This window comes from Cebus imitator, unplaced genomic scaffold, assembly GCF_001604975.1.
Source record: "Cebus imitator isolate Cc_AM_T3 unplaced genomic scaffold, Cebus_imitator-1.0 Scaffold171, whole genome shotgun sequence".
Taxonomy (NCBI): Eukaryota; Metazoa; Chordata; class Mammalia; order Primates; family Cebidae; genus Cebus; species Cebus imitator.
Genome location: NW_016107486.1, coordinates 2,492,871 through 2,509,401, shown reverse-complemented (window position 1 = coordinate 2,509,401; position 16,531 = coordinate 2,492,871).

The following is a 16,531-nucleotide window of genomic DNA, read 5'->3' as shown; positions in this document are numbered from 1 at the left end:
TGTTGACCAGGATGGTCTCGATCTCTTGACCTTGTGATCCACCCGCCTCGGCCTCCCACAGTGCTGGGATTACAGGCTTGAGCCACCGCGCCCGGCCCATAGTTGATTTTCTATTCAAGAATGTCACTAAAGGAAAAGGATTAGGAGATAAAAGATACTAGAAAGAAGACCTTTTATGAGTCAAGCATAGTCTTCCAAGGAAAAGATGAAAAAAGAATACCTGAACTAGATTTCTGGTACTGGGAATCAACAGATGAAGACAGACGAAGACAGACAGTTCATTAAAAGATAGAATTGACAAAACTTATTACTTGATTAGCCATGTGATGCTGAAAAATTAATTTAAGATAGTGCCCAAGTTTGCCTCAAACTCAATGATTGGTAGTACTAATATTTAAGAAAAGATATGTGGAAGAAGTGAAAGGGGAAGAAACAACTGGGAAAAGAGTGAAGTATTTGACACAGGAAGCATTCCACTGCTATCTGGTTGACATTATCTGCTAATCCGAAGAGCAGGTTCAAAGTCTAGTTTACACATAGCATTGAATTCTGATCAAGATATCTTTTGCAGTCTCTGCTTTAAAAGGATCACATTCTCTTCCTTAGCTCAGTTTAACCTACCTATGTAGAAGTGCGCATTTGTTATCTGGCTGCAGTTCCAATACTGTTGAATGACTAGAGCAGGAAAATACAGAGGGCACATTACAAAGTCAAAGCGCATTTTTTTTTCAGAGTTGGAGAAAGAAGATCACAAGAATCTTTATTCTCCCACTTCTAATTTCATCCAACAGCGATTGCTGAAGCTCTGATGAGCAGGTGTGCCAGGGTTTATTAATCATAAGAAGACATGATGCTATGACAGCTTTATGTCAACTTGCAGCAGGTAAGTTGCTGCCCTGTAAGCTGGAGCTACACAGGACTTTCTTCTTTCCCAAGTGGAAAGCATATAAGCAACTTCTATTCAAGCAATCCATAAGCAACTTGTGGGTTTGGGTATCATTGCCTTGGTTAACATATCTTTTTATATGCTGACCCCTGATTGTTGTGACTTAAGTGGCTAGTCATTGTACTCTTGCTGCAAATTTGGGTTCCAAATCTTCTTATGACTAATATTTCTGATTCTATGAAGTTCTAGATGCTTTAATTTCTTCCTTGCTTCTCTGGGTTTGTGTGCTCTATATTTATGCCATACTTCCTCAATCTTATCTAAAGCACTCTGTCCACATACCCACACATATTTAACCTCTCCTTTAACATCCAGGTACTGCCTGAGCCGACCACCACACACCTGCCAACTATAATAGAGGCTCAAACTCAATGGTAGTAAAGATTGGCAATATGAATACAAGAATGCCAGTTGTGAGTCACAATTTCCTCTGGGTGACTAAATCTTTATTTCACATTGCCCATGGGAATATTCAGTCTTACTTTCTTAAACATATAATTTTAGAGAAAAAGAAACTTACTATCTCTATAAGAAATTATCTGCAGAACTCATGATGTGAGTTGAGAGAGGTTTGATTCCTAGGGGAACACTTTCTAAGTTACTTTAATAAGACTGCAAACATAAAATACAGAAAGTCATGAAACCCAGAAGTTTCATTTGGTACAGTAATGTCATCACCCATGGGGTATATATTAGATTGTATGACTAGTTAAATTATAAAATGTTTCTGAACATGTATACATGCCATGCAGGATATTATCTTCTAACTCAAAATATCACTCTTACCTAACTTTTCTCTATGTCCATTGTGTCTAGCTTTATCTTTAATTTCTGGCTTTCCTAGCATCCTTTTTTCTAAGTGTTTTGCTCCAAATTAAATACCAGATGCAATATTTATTCAATAGTTGATATGTCACATTAAAAAAATCTCATAGTTCTCAAAGTGTGCTCATGTCTATTTGATTCTCAAATAATTTCTTAAGATTGTCAAGGCAAATATCACTATTCCTAGGTTCTAAAAGAAGCTGAGACTCATCAAGTTTTATGTCAATGACTAAAAGCATTTCATAGCTTATTTAAAAGTACACTCCTTGACATTTGCCTTTTCTTTAACTTTCTATGCTATTTTTCTTATAATTTATTATAATCTAAAATGCTATATATTATAATTATTTATCTTATTTTTTATCTCACCCCATACACTAGAGTATAAGCACCATAGGTTAAGGAGTTAGCTCTGCTCTGTTTGCTGTTGTAACCTGAACCAAGAAGGATGTTTGGCACACAGTAAGTATTCAATACATATTTATTGAATGAATAAACCTAAGATTGAAAGAGGACTTTTTGTTAGTAATATTAGATACGTAAAAATGGTGAACAAGTGGCTTCAAAATATAGCTTAGCACTACCCAACTTCCCAGCACTGTTCATATTTGCATGATCTCATGATGAAGTTTATCACAGTGGGTAGGAGAAAACCATCTCCAGGGGAAGACTCCCTGGATTTAAATCTCGGGTCCACACTTAGCAGCTTTATGGTTTCCAAAATATTATAGACTCTTTTAAGCTTCAATTGTTAATTTGCCTTATAGAGGTGATAAAAACGCTACCTAATTAGTAAACCTTTTGCAAGGATAAAATGAATGACCTATGGTGATTGCTCAAACGATGCTAACTTAAGTAATAGTAATCCTTTAACCCAATATGCTATGTACAGTTATTATTATTATTTTACACATGAAGAATGTGAAGTGTGGTAAGATTCAGGAATTTGTGGTTGGGCACTGTGGCTCAAGCCTCTAATCCCAGCACATTGGGAGGCTAAGGCAGGCAGATCACTTGAAGTCAAAAGTTCAAAACAAGCCTGGCCAACATGGCAAAACCTTACCTCTACTAAAACTACAAAAATTAGCCAGGCATGGTGGCACATTCCTATAATCCCAGCTACTCAGGAGGCTGAGACATGAGAATCTCTTGAAACCATGAGGTGGAGGTTGCAATGAGCCAAGTTCACTGCACTCCAACCTGGGTAACAGAGTGAGACTCTGTCAAAATAAAGAAAGAAAGAGAAATTTGCTGAAGATTAAATGGTGAAAGAAAGGAAGAAATAAAAGAAAAGAAAAGAAAGGAGATAGAAATTTGATAAAGTTTATATGGGAAGTTTTAACCTCTGATCACTCTGACCCCAAAGCCCATGTTCCTAACTTCACTAATATACAGCCATTTGAAAAATAACTAAAATCAAGAGAAAATCTCTTCTGCAACAACATGAAAATTATATTACACCAACATACTAACTGAAAGTTATATATTATTTCAAGCTTTAAACCGATGTTGTATGTTTAAAATAATCTGAGTTTTCCAAGCAGAGAAGTAAACATAATATGGTAATGCATCCTGTAACGAGTCAACAACCAACCACATAAGACAGTGGTCCTGTAAGATTATAATAGAACTAAAAAATTTTTAGGACCTAGACATTTTGTGGCTGTCATGCTACCCTACCATGACACATTACTCAAGTGCTTGTGGTAATGCTGGCATAAACAAAGCTACTGTCCTTTCAGTGGTATACAAGTATATCACATACAATTATGTATGGTACATAATAGTTGATAATAAGCAACTCTATTACTGGTTTAAATATTTACTATACTTGTAACCATTATTTAAAAGTATGCTCCTTCTATGTTTTTAAAAAGTTAACTGTAAAACAGCTTCAGGCAGGGGCTATTCCAGAAGAAGGCATTGTCATCATAGGAGATAACAGCTCTGTGCCTGCTATTACCCCTGAAGACCTTCCAGTGGGACAAGATGCAGATGAGAAAGACAATGATTTGAGTGATTCTGATCTTGTATAGAACTAGGCTCATGTGTGTGTTTGAGTCTTACTTTTTAAGAAGAAAATTTCAAAAGTAAAACACATACACATTTTAAAAATAGAGAAACATTTATAGAATAATTACATAAAGAAAGAAAATTTTTATACCACAGTACAATGTATTTGTATTTTAAACGAGGTATTATTCTAAAAGAGTCAAAAAGTTTCTGCACTGATGGCACAAAGACCATGGGGGGTGAAATGGTGGCAACTTAGCCTGAATAAAGGCAGGCATCGAAGTGTCCTATCCTTGCATTCTTCCTTTACATATTCTATTAAAAATAAAAATTAAAAAATGTTAAAAGTTGAAAAAAAATTTTTTTTAAGTCAAAAAGTTAAGAAGGTTTATAAATTAAAAGTACAATATTACAGTAAGCTGTTTATTATTGAAGAAAAAAATTGTGTAATAAATTTAGTGTAGCCCAAGTGTACAATGTTTATAAAGTCTACAGTGGTGTACACTAATGTCCTAGGCCTTCACATTTACTCACCAATCACTCACTGACTCACTTGGAGCCACTTCCAGTACTGCAAGCTTGATTCACGGTAATTGCCATAAACCATGTACCATTTTTTATCTTTTATACTGTATTTTTACTGTACCTTTTCTATATTTAGCTATGTTTAGATACATAAATACTTATCATTGTGTTATAATTGCCTATGATATTCAGTAGAGAAATTTGCTGTACCTGTTTAAAACCTAGCAGCAAAAGGCTATAACCTATAGCCTAGGTGGATAGTAGGCTGTACCATCTAGGTTTCTCTAAGTGCACCCTATGATGGTTGCACAATGATGAAGTCACCTAATGATGCATTTCTCAGAATGTCTCTCTGTTGCTAGGCTACATATGACTGTATATTCAAGAACGTGGTTAAGTCTTCTCATTGTATTTAGCCAGTGCTACAGCAAATATTTACTGAAATAAGCTCACCTCCTACTGGGATTTATAACTAGTTTTATTAAATAGGAATTTCCATTGAAATGGCATTTGCTACTTAGGGTTTCACCAGCAAACGATATAATCTCTCAGCCAGAAATTTAGATTTTAAGTGAATTTGAAAAGGACACATCAGATACAAAGTAGATATAGTAATACGTCAATAATACACATTGATCATAATTTGGGTGAATTCTCTCAGTTGCTCTCTCTCTGTCACTCTGTTTCTTTTCTCTCTCTTCCTCTCTCTTTCTACCTGTCTTATTTTACAGTTTGTGAATGTGTACATATAGAAACTTAGGAATCTGTATATGAATAATTGTTAAAAGTAGTTTGTCTTGAGAGTTTCTGTACTACAGCAATGACTGATGAAGGATCCTTGTCAAATTGTGGAAACAACACAAAAAGAGACAAAATAAGAGAGCAAGAGTCGGGCGCGGTGGCTCACGCCTGTAATCCCAGCACTTTGGGAGGCCGAGGCGGGTGGATCACGAGGTCAAGAGATCTAGACCATTCTCACCATGATGAAACCCCGTCTCTACTAAAAATACAAAAATTAGCTGGGTGTGGTGGCACGCGTCTGTAGTCCCAGCTACTTGGGAGGCTGAGGCAGAAGAATCGCTTGAACCCAGGAGGCGGAGGTTGCAGTGAGCCGAGATTGCGCCACTGCACTCCAGCTGGCGACAGAGCAAGACTCCGTCTCAAAAAAAAAAAAAAAAGAAAAAAGAGAGAGCAAGAGACAAAATAAAATAGAAAGAACTAGTGACACTAGGTCTACTAGGGCTTAATTAACAGGGAAGGATAGTAGTTCAGCACATTTACTGCAACTGTACTGCCCAGCAGCCTGGAGTAAATACACTGGGCTATTCTCTTTTCATTTTCCCAAATAGGATCAGTGGGGTGAGCTTTTATTTATAGAAGAAAATAGTTACAGGAAACTGAAGAGGTGGTTAGATTGCAATCTGTAACCTTAGCCCAAATTTTCCCTCTTTATTTTCATATATACGTATACGAAAGAGAGAAAGAGAAAGGATTTCTTGCAGTTTTTCCTTCCTATTTTCTGCCTACCAAAATTTCGACAATCCTTTTTCCTTGAAATATATTTTTATTTGAATCAGATGTTGATTAATGTTTTCTTTTGATATGTTTCAATCAGTTCCCATATGTGTTTTTTAGTAGGGTTTGTGTATTTTCACTGATTTATAATTTATATGCTCTATTAATCATCATGATAAATAACTCTGTCAAAAACCGTTCAAATATAGTACTTTTCAGCAAGCAAAAATATTTTAAGTGAAAGAAATTCAAAACAATCAGTAACACTTTAACATTTATTAGTTCATGTAATACTTGGATGAAGCTGTATGTATACATATGCATACATATACATGCATCTATTCATATGCATATGCATGTACACATAAAAAGCTGTGTGTGTGTGTTAGTTAAAAATCCTGCAACTGTAATCTTCTGTTGTATTTTTTGGCTGATTAAAATTTATTATGCCCTACTGTGCCTAAACATTGAAATTATCAACATTGGTGAAATATAAACCAGCAAGAGGGTATTCAGTACCTCAAATTAAAACAGGTGGATGACATTAGATGCCTTTGGAGTGTTTTTCTAACAATATCTAGAAAATTCCTGTCTTTGATCCTGTGTCACAAATGGAACAATGCTGCATATAGAAAATGTGGTCTCAAAGAAATATAAAAAGCTTGAAAAAAGAAAAATTTGAGAATGATCTACTTACCACTGGCATATTCATGACAGTCTCTTTATATACAAATATAACACATAAAAATAATACACATGCCTGAAACACAGTTGGCACTCAATAAATTCTACTTAGGGAAGAGGATTTTATAGAAGTAGGAATACAGGGAATATGAGCCAGACCTAAGATCAAATCTTAGTCCAATATTTCTTAATTAAGTAATTTTGGGCAATTTATACAATATATGTATAATGTGTCTTCTGAAAAATCATGCTAATAATGACAGACTCAAAGAGCTACTGTGAAAATTAAATATTACATATAAACCATTTTAGTCTCTAAATCATACAGGATCTCTTCTATCAGCATCATCATTATCACCACCATCAATAGTTCTCAGTATTTTTACCTTATTTTTTTTAATTAGATAATAGAAATCAGCTAAAGATGAAGAATAGCAAAAGTCAGTCGTCTAACAAAAGTGTTATTCGGAATCAGGATCAAGTTGTCATGCCAGAGTAAGATGTATGGTAATATTAGGAGACAGTTAAACCAGAGAGACAAAATCAAAAAAAGAAAATGCTATAAACATGGATAAGGTTTGGAGAAAGTAAGAAGAAAGCAAAGTTGGGGCTCCATGCACTATAGGTAGAGGGCCTTCGGGTGGCACAGGGCTTACATGTCTATAGTACAGATATCTATATGCAATGACCAACCAATAATCCTCCCCTTTTGGGTTCAGGTACATACTTTCGAGTTCTACTGTGTGCGCTTCTAAACATCTAACTGATTTTCAGACTTGGCAATAGAAATTTACAGTAAGGGCTAAGAAATTATTTTCAGACAATTAAAGGAAATCAGAGGATAATCTAATGAATGAAGAAAACTTATTCATGCAATAGCATTCTATGATAGTTACATTACAATAGTAATATCTAAACTCTAGTTTTTAGTTCTTAAGCTTGATGTTGGAAGAGAGATACTCATTTTGATAATATTTTCTGGAGTAACAGCACTTTAAAAATGTCATTCTATTTTTCTGGCTTGTACATTTCTGAAAAGAAGCCTACAGAAATTGCTTATTCAGCTATTAAAATGTTTTTTTCGCCAGGTGTTATTAAGCTATTTCTACTTATCACTGACTTTCAGGAATTTGATTACGATATGTCTTGGTATAATTTAAAAAGTTTTTATATGTGCTATCTTTCTTGGGGTTTGTGGAACTTCTTAGATGTGTGAGGTTATACTTTTCATTAAATCTAAACAGTTTTCAGCCAGTATGTCTGCAAATACTTTTTTCTGTCCTCACCTTTGCTCTTCTGGAATTCAAACTATATGTACATTAGACTGATTAATATTGTTCCACAAATTTCTAAGACATGGTTAGTTTTGTTCAGTATTTTTTCTCTCTTTGCTTATATAGCTTCTATTTTTTTAAACTTTTATTTTAGGTTCATGGGTACAAGTGAAGACACTGGTAAACTCATGTCACAGAGTTTTGTTGTAAAGATTATTTCATCACCTAGGAATTAAGCCCTGTACCAATATATTGTCTGCTCCTCTCCCTCCTCCCACACTCTACCCTCAAGTAGGCACCAGTGTCTGTAGTTTCCCTCTATGTGTCCATGTGTTCTCATCCTTGAGCTCCCACTTATAAGTGAGGACATGCAGTATTTGGTTTTCTGTTCCTGCATTAATTTGCTGAGGATAATGGTTTCCAGCTCTATCTATGTTCCTGCAAAAGGCAGGATCTCATTCTGTTTCATGGTTGTATAGTGCTCTGTGGTGTATCTGCACCACATTTTATTTATGCAATTTGTCATTGCTGGGCATTTAGTTTTATTCCATGCCTTTTTCTATTGTGAATGGTGCTGCAATGCACATTCGCATACATGTGTCTTTATGGTAGAATGATTATATTCCTTTCGGTATATATCCAGTAATGGGATTGCTATGTCAAATAGTAGTTGTGCTTTCAACTCTTTGGGGAAATGCCATACTGCTTTCCACAATGGTTGAACTAATTTAAACTTCCACCGATAATGTGTAAGTGTCTCTTTTTCTTGGCATCAGTTATTTTTTGTCAGATGCATAGTGTACAAATATGTTCTCCCATTCTGTATGTTGTCTGTTTATTCTGTTGATAGTTTCTTTTCCTGTGCAGAAGCTATTTAGTTTATTCAGATCCCATCTGTCAATTTTTGCTTTTGATGCAATTGCTTTTGGTATTTTGATATTTGTCAAATAGGGAGTCATTCTCCCATTGCTTGTTTTTGTCAGCTTTGTCAAAGATCAGATGATTGTAGGTGTGTAGCCTTATTTCTGGGTTCTCTAGTCTGTTCCATTGGCCTATCTGCCTGTCTTTGTACTGGCATCATGCTGTTTTAGTTAACGTAGCCCTGTAGTGTAGTTTGAAGTTGGATAACATGATGCTTCTATCTTTGTGCTTTTTGCTTAGAATTTCCTTGGCCATTTGGGATTTTTATTGGTTCCATATGAATTTTAAAATAGTTTCTTCCAGTTCTGTGAAGAATGTCATTGATAATTTGATAGGAATAATATTGAATCTATAAATTGCTTGGAGCAATATGGCCATTCTGATGATATTGATTCTTCTTATACATGAAAATGGGATTTTTTTTTCATTTGTTTGTTTCTTCTCAGATTTCTTTGAGTAGTGTTTTGTAATTCTTGTAGAGATCTTTTGCTTCACTTGTTAGCTGTATTCCTAGGTATTTTATTCTTTTTGTGGCAACTGTAAGTGGGATTGCCTTTCTGATATGGTTCTCAGCATGGTTTTCGTTCCTGAATAGAAATGTTAGTAATTTTCATACACTGATTTTCTATCCAGAGACTTTGTTGAAGTTGTTTATTAGCTAAAGGAGCTTTTGGGCTGAGACTGTGAGTCTACTAGATATTGAATCATGTCATCTGAGAACAGAGACAGTTGACTTTCTCTCTTTTATTTGGGTGCCCTTTATTTATTTCTCTTGCCTGATTGCTCTGGCTAGGAATTCCAATACTATGCTGAATAGTATGAGAAGGCAATCAGTGAGAAAGGGCATCTTGTTTTGTACCAGTTTTCAAGGGGAATGCTTCCAGCTTTTGCCAATTTACTATAATATTTGCTGTGAGTTTGTCATAGATAGCTTTTATTATTTTGAGGTTCGTTCTTTCAATACCTAGTTTATTGAGAGTTTTTAACATGGAGACGAATTGAATTTTAAAGCATTTTCCACATCTATTAACATAATCATGGTTTTTGCCTTCATTTCTGTTTATGTTATGGATCCATCTATTGATTTGTATATATTGAACCAACCTTGCATCCTGTGGATGACACCTACTTGATTGTGGTGAAGTAGCTTTTTGATGTGCTGCTGGATTTGGTTTGCAAGTATTTGTTAAGGAGGTATTCTCATCAAAGTCCATCAATAATAGTGACTAAAGCTTTCCTTTTATTGTTGCATCTCTACCAGGTTTTGGTATCAGGATGCTGGCCACACAAAATGAGTTCAGAAGGAGTACTTCCTCCTTGATTTTTTGGAATTGTTTCTGTAGGAAAGGTACCAGGTCTTCTTTATACATCTCTTGGAATTTGGCTGTGAATCCATTAGGTCCTCGGTTTTTCTTGAATAGTAGGCTATTTATTTATGATTTCATTTTAAAGCTCACTTTGGTCTGTTCAGGAAATCAGTTTCTTCCTGATTCAGTCTTGGGAGGGTGTATATGTCCAGGAATTTATCTATCTCTTTTAGATTTTTCTAGTTTGTGTACATAGAGGTTTTCATAGTAGTTCTGATGGTTGTTTTCATTCTATGGGGTCAATGGTAACATTCCCTTCAACATTTCTAATTGTGTTTATTTGGATCTTCTCTCTTTTAGTCTTTATTATTCTAGCTAGTAGTCTATCTTATTATTATTTTTTTTTTCAACAAACCAACTCCTAGATTCATTGGTTTTTTTAATTTTTTTTTTTTGTATCTCTATTTCCTTCAGTTCAGCTATGATTTTTTTTTCGTGTCTTCTGCTATCTTTGGGTTGACTTGTTCTTGCTTCTCTAATTCTTTCAGTTGTCATGTTAGGTAGTTAATTTGAGACCTTTCTAACTCTTTGATGTGGCCATTGATTGCTGTAAATTTCCTCTTAACGCTGCCTTAGCTGTGTCCCTAATATCCTGGTATATTGTATCTTTGCATTCATTAGTTTCCAAGAAATTCTTAATTTCTACCTTAATTTCATAATTCACCCAAAACTCATTCAAAATCATGTTGTTTAATTTCTATGTAATTGCATGGTTTTGAGCAATTGTTTTTTGTCTTGACTTCTATTTTTATTACATTGTGGGGTCCAAGAGTGTGTTTGGTATGATTACAGTTCTTTTCCATTTGTTAAGGATTGTTTGAGTCCAGTTATGTGGTTTATGTTAGAATATGTGGCATGTGGTATGAGAAGAATGTGTATTCTGCTGTTTTTAGGTGGAAAGTTCGAAAGAAGTCTATCGTATCCATTTATTCCAATGTTGAGTTAGAGTCCTGAATATCTTTGTTAATTTTCTGCCGCAATCATCTGTCTAATACTGTCAGTAGAGTCTTAAAGTCTCCCACTATTATTATGTGGGAGTCTATGTATCTTTGCAGGTCTCTAACAACTTGCTTTATGAATCTGGGTGTTTTTGTGTTGAGTTCATAAATATTAAGTATAGTTACACCATCTTGTTGAATTGAACAATGCATTTTATATTTTTTTTATCTTTGTTGGCTCGAAATTTGTTTGGTCTGAAATTAAGATTGCAATCCCTTATTTTTTCTGTTTTCCATACGGTTGGTAGATTTTTTCCTCCATCTCTTTGAGTCTATGGGTGTCAACGGGTGACATTTTGTGTGAGATGGGTCTCTTGAAAACAGCATACCACTGAGCTTTCCTTTTTCTATTCAGCTATGTCCTAATTGGGGCATTTAGCCTGCTGGCATACAAGGTTAGTGTTGATATGCATGGATTTGATTCTGTTATTCTGCCGTTAGCTTATTATATAGGCTTGTTTGTGCTGTTGCTTTATAGTGACACAGTTTTGTGTGTTTAAGTGTATTTTTATATTAGCTGGTAGTGCTATTTAGTTTTCCTTTCAAGATCTCTTGTAAGGCACATCTAGTGGTCATGAACTCCCTCAATATTTGCTTAACTGAAAAGGATCTTTTTCTCTTCTGCTTAGGAAGCTTAGTTTGGCTAGATATGAAATTTTTGGTTGAAGATATTTTTCTTTAGAAATGTTGAATATAGGCATCCAGTCTCTTCTGGATTGTAGGTTTTCCACTGAGATCCACTGTTAGCCTGATAGGTCCTTTGTAGTTGACCTGCCTTTTCTCTCCAGCTAGCTTTAAAATTCTTTCTTTAATTTCAACCTTGGAAATATGACAATTATGTGTCTTGGAATGATCTTCTTGGCAGAATCTTGCAGGAATTCTCTGTATTTCCTGAATTTGACTGCTGGATTTTCTAGCAATGTTGGGGAAGTTTTCATGAACAGTATCCTGAAATATATTTTTCAAGTTGTTTGCTTTCTCCCCCTCCCTTTGAGGGTTGCCACCATTTCATAGATTTGGCCTCTTTACATAAACCCATGCTTCTCAGAAGCTTTGTTCATTCCCTTTTATTCCCTTTTCTTTATTTTTGCCTGGCTGTCTTATTTCAAAGAACCCGTCTTCATGTTCTGAGATTATTTCCTCAGCTTGGTTTATTCTGCTATTAATAATTGTGATCACATTTTGAAATTCATGGATTGTGTTTTTCAGCCCTGTCAGATCCTTTAGGTTATTTTCTATGCCAAATATTTCATCCTTTATTTCCTGTATTGCTTTATGGTGATTCTTATTTTCCTTGGATTGGGTTTTGCCATGTTCATGAATCTTGATGATCTTCCTTCCTATTCATATTTCTGTCATTTCAGCCAATTTGGCTTGGTTCAGAACTCTTGTTTGAGAACTGGTGCAGTTATTGGGAGGACATATGCTACTTTGGCCATTTGAGTGGCCAGATTTCTTGAGTCAGTTCTTTCTCATCTCTGCATGTGGGTGTTCCTTTAACTGCAGTGTAGATAGAGTACAGTCAATAGACTTCTTTTCTGGATGTTTTCACCGGGTTGAGGCTTTGGGTAAGGTCTTTCTTTGGGCTTCTTATGTCTGATGTTGGAGGGTGGTATGATAGTGAGATATTTTTGGTTTTGAAATTCTGGGGTGTAATACAGTAATGGCACTTAGGCTTTTGGTCTGTTGATAGACTCTTGCTTGGCTGTGTGGCTCCCCTATGTTTTTTTTCAAAGTTGCATCTGTTGTGCTGAAAGTGTGAGTTCCTCTCCCCCTTGAATGCTGGCTGTAGATTGTGGCTTGGCACTCCTGGGCTGCCCACTGCAGCTCTGGAGCAATCTCAGTGTTTATGTTCCTTCCCCAACTTAGAGGCAGCAGAAGAAGAGACCTTAGCAGTTGCTGTGACCAAGGGCTTCCTGGGCTCTCCACCCTAGAAAGATGCTGGTCAGCATTCTCTCAGTACAATCAGCCCAGGATGGAGGGTCTGTACTGTGGGCCAAGCCAGGGGTTCCCTGTCTGGTGATGAGTAGTGGGGATGCAGGGGTGGGACCCATGGGAAACAGACTGGCCTCCTTGCTTTGGGTCAACTGAAGCTTGTTGGAGGTGTGCATAGAGCACTTAGGGTCTTTGCTCCTTTGTTATTCTGAGGGTAACAAGGATAGTCCTATTGCAAGGGCAGTGGCAGAGAGGCTTTCAGTTGCTCCTGGAGGAGGAGGGAGCAACTGAAAACCTCCCTGGAGGTCCAGGGAATTGCTGAGTTGCTTCTGGCTTGATAGATCTGGCAGGGCGCTGGCTAGAGACCCAGTCCTGGAGGATGTGCCTGGTGAGAAGATGTGGGAACAGGCGCCCATGTAATAGTCTGGCCACTTTTCCATAGGGCTGCTGTGTTGTGCGGTGCCTGCTCCAGCACCTAATTGCCCCAGATTTTTGAATACCTGAAGGTATCAGCAGTAAATAATTTGAAACAGCAAAGATGGCAGCCTGCCCCTTCCTCTGATAACTCTGTCTTAGGGAGGTACGGACCTGTTGCTGGCCCAGAAATAACCTTAAGTAGGTGGGTGAAGACCCCAGCTAGGAGGTCCCACCCACTGAGAAGGCACGGTATCAGGGACCTGCTTAAAAAAGCAGTCTGTTCACATTTTCATAGAGCAGCTGTGCTGTGCTGCGGGACCCCTTCCATCCCCAGTCAGCTTGAAGTCTCCAAAGCCCAAAGGATCTAATGGCTAAGTTGTCCAAACAGCAAAGCTGGTGGCCCAACCCTCCTTCTAAGAGCTCCTTCACAGGGAGGGGCAGCACTACTAGTGGCTGGCTGGAATTTCAAGCCAGTGGGTCTTATTCTGAGGTGTCATTGAAGTGAGCCCTGCAGACTATCTCTGCTCAGCCCCCTTGATTCAGCCTCCTGCCTAGGAGTATCTACAGGGGTCTAACTTCCCCACTTTGCTGGAACTGCAGCTACTTTTGCTGGCAAGCCCAGAGAGCTTGAGTATCTAGGTCTTCCAGGTCTCTGCACATACCTGAATGACTGCTTTGACAAGACTCCTCATAGTTCTGTGTGTCAGACTGAAGGCCCTGGTGGAGTGGGTTCAGGAGGGGATCTCCTAACCCAAGGGTTACAAAGATCCATGAGAGAAGAGTGGGTTCCCAGGGTTCCACATTTACTCACCACCTCCCTGGATGGAAGAGGATCCCTTGGCTCCATGTCCCTCCAGGGTGGGCCACTGTTTTGCCTTGCTTTTCTGCATTCTCTGTGGGTCAAATTGTTTCCTTAAGTAGTCCCAATGCAAGTACCTGGATGTTTCCATTGAAGTTACTGTATCTACTCACCCCTTTCATTTCTCTTCATGAGAGCCACTCACACTAGCTGCTTCGAGTCAGTCATCTTGGTCCTCTTTCCTATGTTTTTCATATATATGTAAAAATGACCTATTTTGCATTGTGGTATCTCTTAGTGTATTTTTATGCAAATGTAAAATATAAAACATACATACTTTTATATATGTGATATAACACATAAAAGTATTTCTTAAAAATAACTCTATGTCTGCCCTTTCAAATGACAATATAGAGTGGGTAGAGGATTGAGTTGAGTAAGTTGTGTTTACTAAACAAAAAGATACTTATTAGGGTATCTACTTCCAAGTCTACCCTTTGGTGTATTATTTATATCTATGCCAACTAAAAATGCGGTCATAGTTTTAATTACACAAGACTATGACTTCTAGATTTTAACCCCTGGGACCTTATTCTATCATATCTTAATATAAAAGCTTAACATTGGCCTAGGCACTAAAGAGATGTGTAATAAAGGAAGAATGAATCCTTAAAGCAGGGGAAAGATACAATTCATTCAAAGTGAGCTTATTCTGTTTTTCTGCACATTTATCCTTTGAAAGTGTAAGCTATATGGAGGCATCCTTATCTGCCACTATATTTTCTAACTCAGATGCATATACAGCAGGCCTCAGAGACATTGCAGGTTTGGTTTCAGAACATTGCAATACAGCAAATATCACAATAAACCAAGTTATAATTTTTTTTGGTTCCCTACCACATAGAAAAGTTAATTTATACCATACTTTAAATCTGTTAAGTGTGCAACAGAATTATGTCTAAAAAATAAACATATATCAATTAAAAATAATTTATCTAGAAACTGCTGACACAGAGACAGGAAGTGAGCACATGCTATTGGATAAATGGTGCCAATAGACTTGTTCAATGCAGGGTCACTGTGAACCTTCAATTTCTAAAAATACACAATATTTGCAAAGCACAATAACGTGTGATGAACAGTAAAATGAGGTATGCTTATATAAAGGAAGGGGAGAATTAACTGAAAAATGCAATCTGATCAATACCCCTTCACACTGATTAGGTGCTTAATTTGCACCCTCTTTCCCATGGGAGTATTGAGCTCCATATAAAGCAACTTATTTTCAGTAAATGCAGGTGATTATGACTATAAACAGGCTCTCTCTTCATTAATAAGAGAATGCCAGAATCCCAAGTCCAAAGCCATTGTATTTAGTGAATACAATTTACTATAATTATTTCTTCATAGATTTATCAGTGATTATAAATTATTTTTGTATGCTTTGTTCAAACCACACAAAGCACAAAAATAAATCATCTTAATGTTCACTTTCATAAATTGGAAAAAATAAAATTTGCCAAAGACTTTACAACATTTGGAATGAAAATAATCACTAAATAAAGCCTAACCATGTGGCTTTTACCAAATTAGAAACAGATTTTTTTAAACTCAGGAAATATTGAGCAATAATATTTCAAGCCCCATATTCCATTCTCAAGGGAACATTACAAGTTAAACTATTGTTAATTATATGGAATTATATGTTGTTGTAAAAAGAACCTTGAGTGTTCTCATTAAAAGAAAATTAAATTGTCATTATTTTTTTGCAGTGAGTTTACATCTTCTTTCGTAGTATTGGACAACACCATAAATAGGAAAATAAGATGCCTTGAATGATAATGTCCCTCTTGTGAAAACAACAAAATAACATGTAGTAATGGATACAATTATATTTCCTAAGACTTTGTTTAGAAATTTTTAAATCCCAACTCATAAATGGCTTGTAAATAATTGATCCAGAAATCTGTTCAGCTACCACAACGTAAACAAAAGAAATGCACCTCATTTTGAAAGCAAAACATTTTCTCATGTTCCACAAAAGGCTAAACATTTAAGTTGTGTAATGGATCACTGCGGGAAGCTTTATTCAGGGATGCATAAAATGAATGCATTTTTATCAAAATGGTGTTTATGAGATCTCCTTTAGCCTGAGTGTACATCTGCTGAGGCTATTAAAAAGTCAAAATGTCTAATGGGCAACTGGCACTGCAGTTAAGCTTTAGTCAGCATTTTCTGTTCTGTGTCCCACAAATCACAATAAATCCAGAAAGAAGTCAATTGTTAACAACTAAACTCTACAATTGCACGAT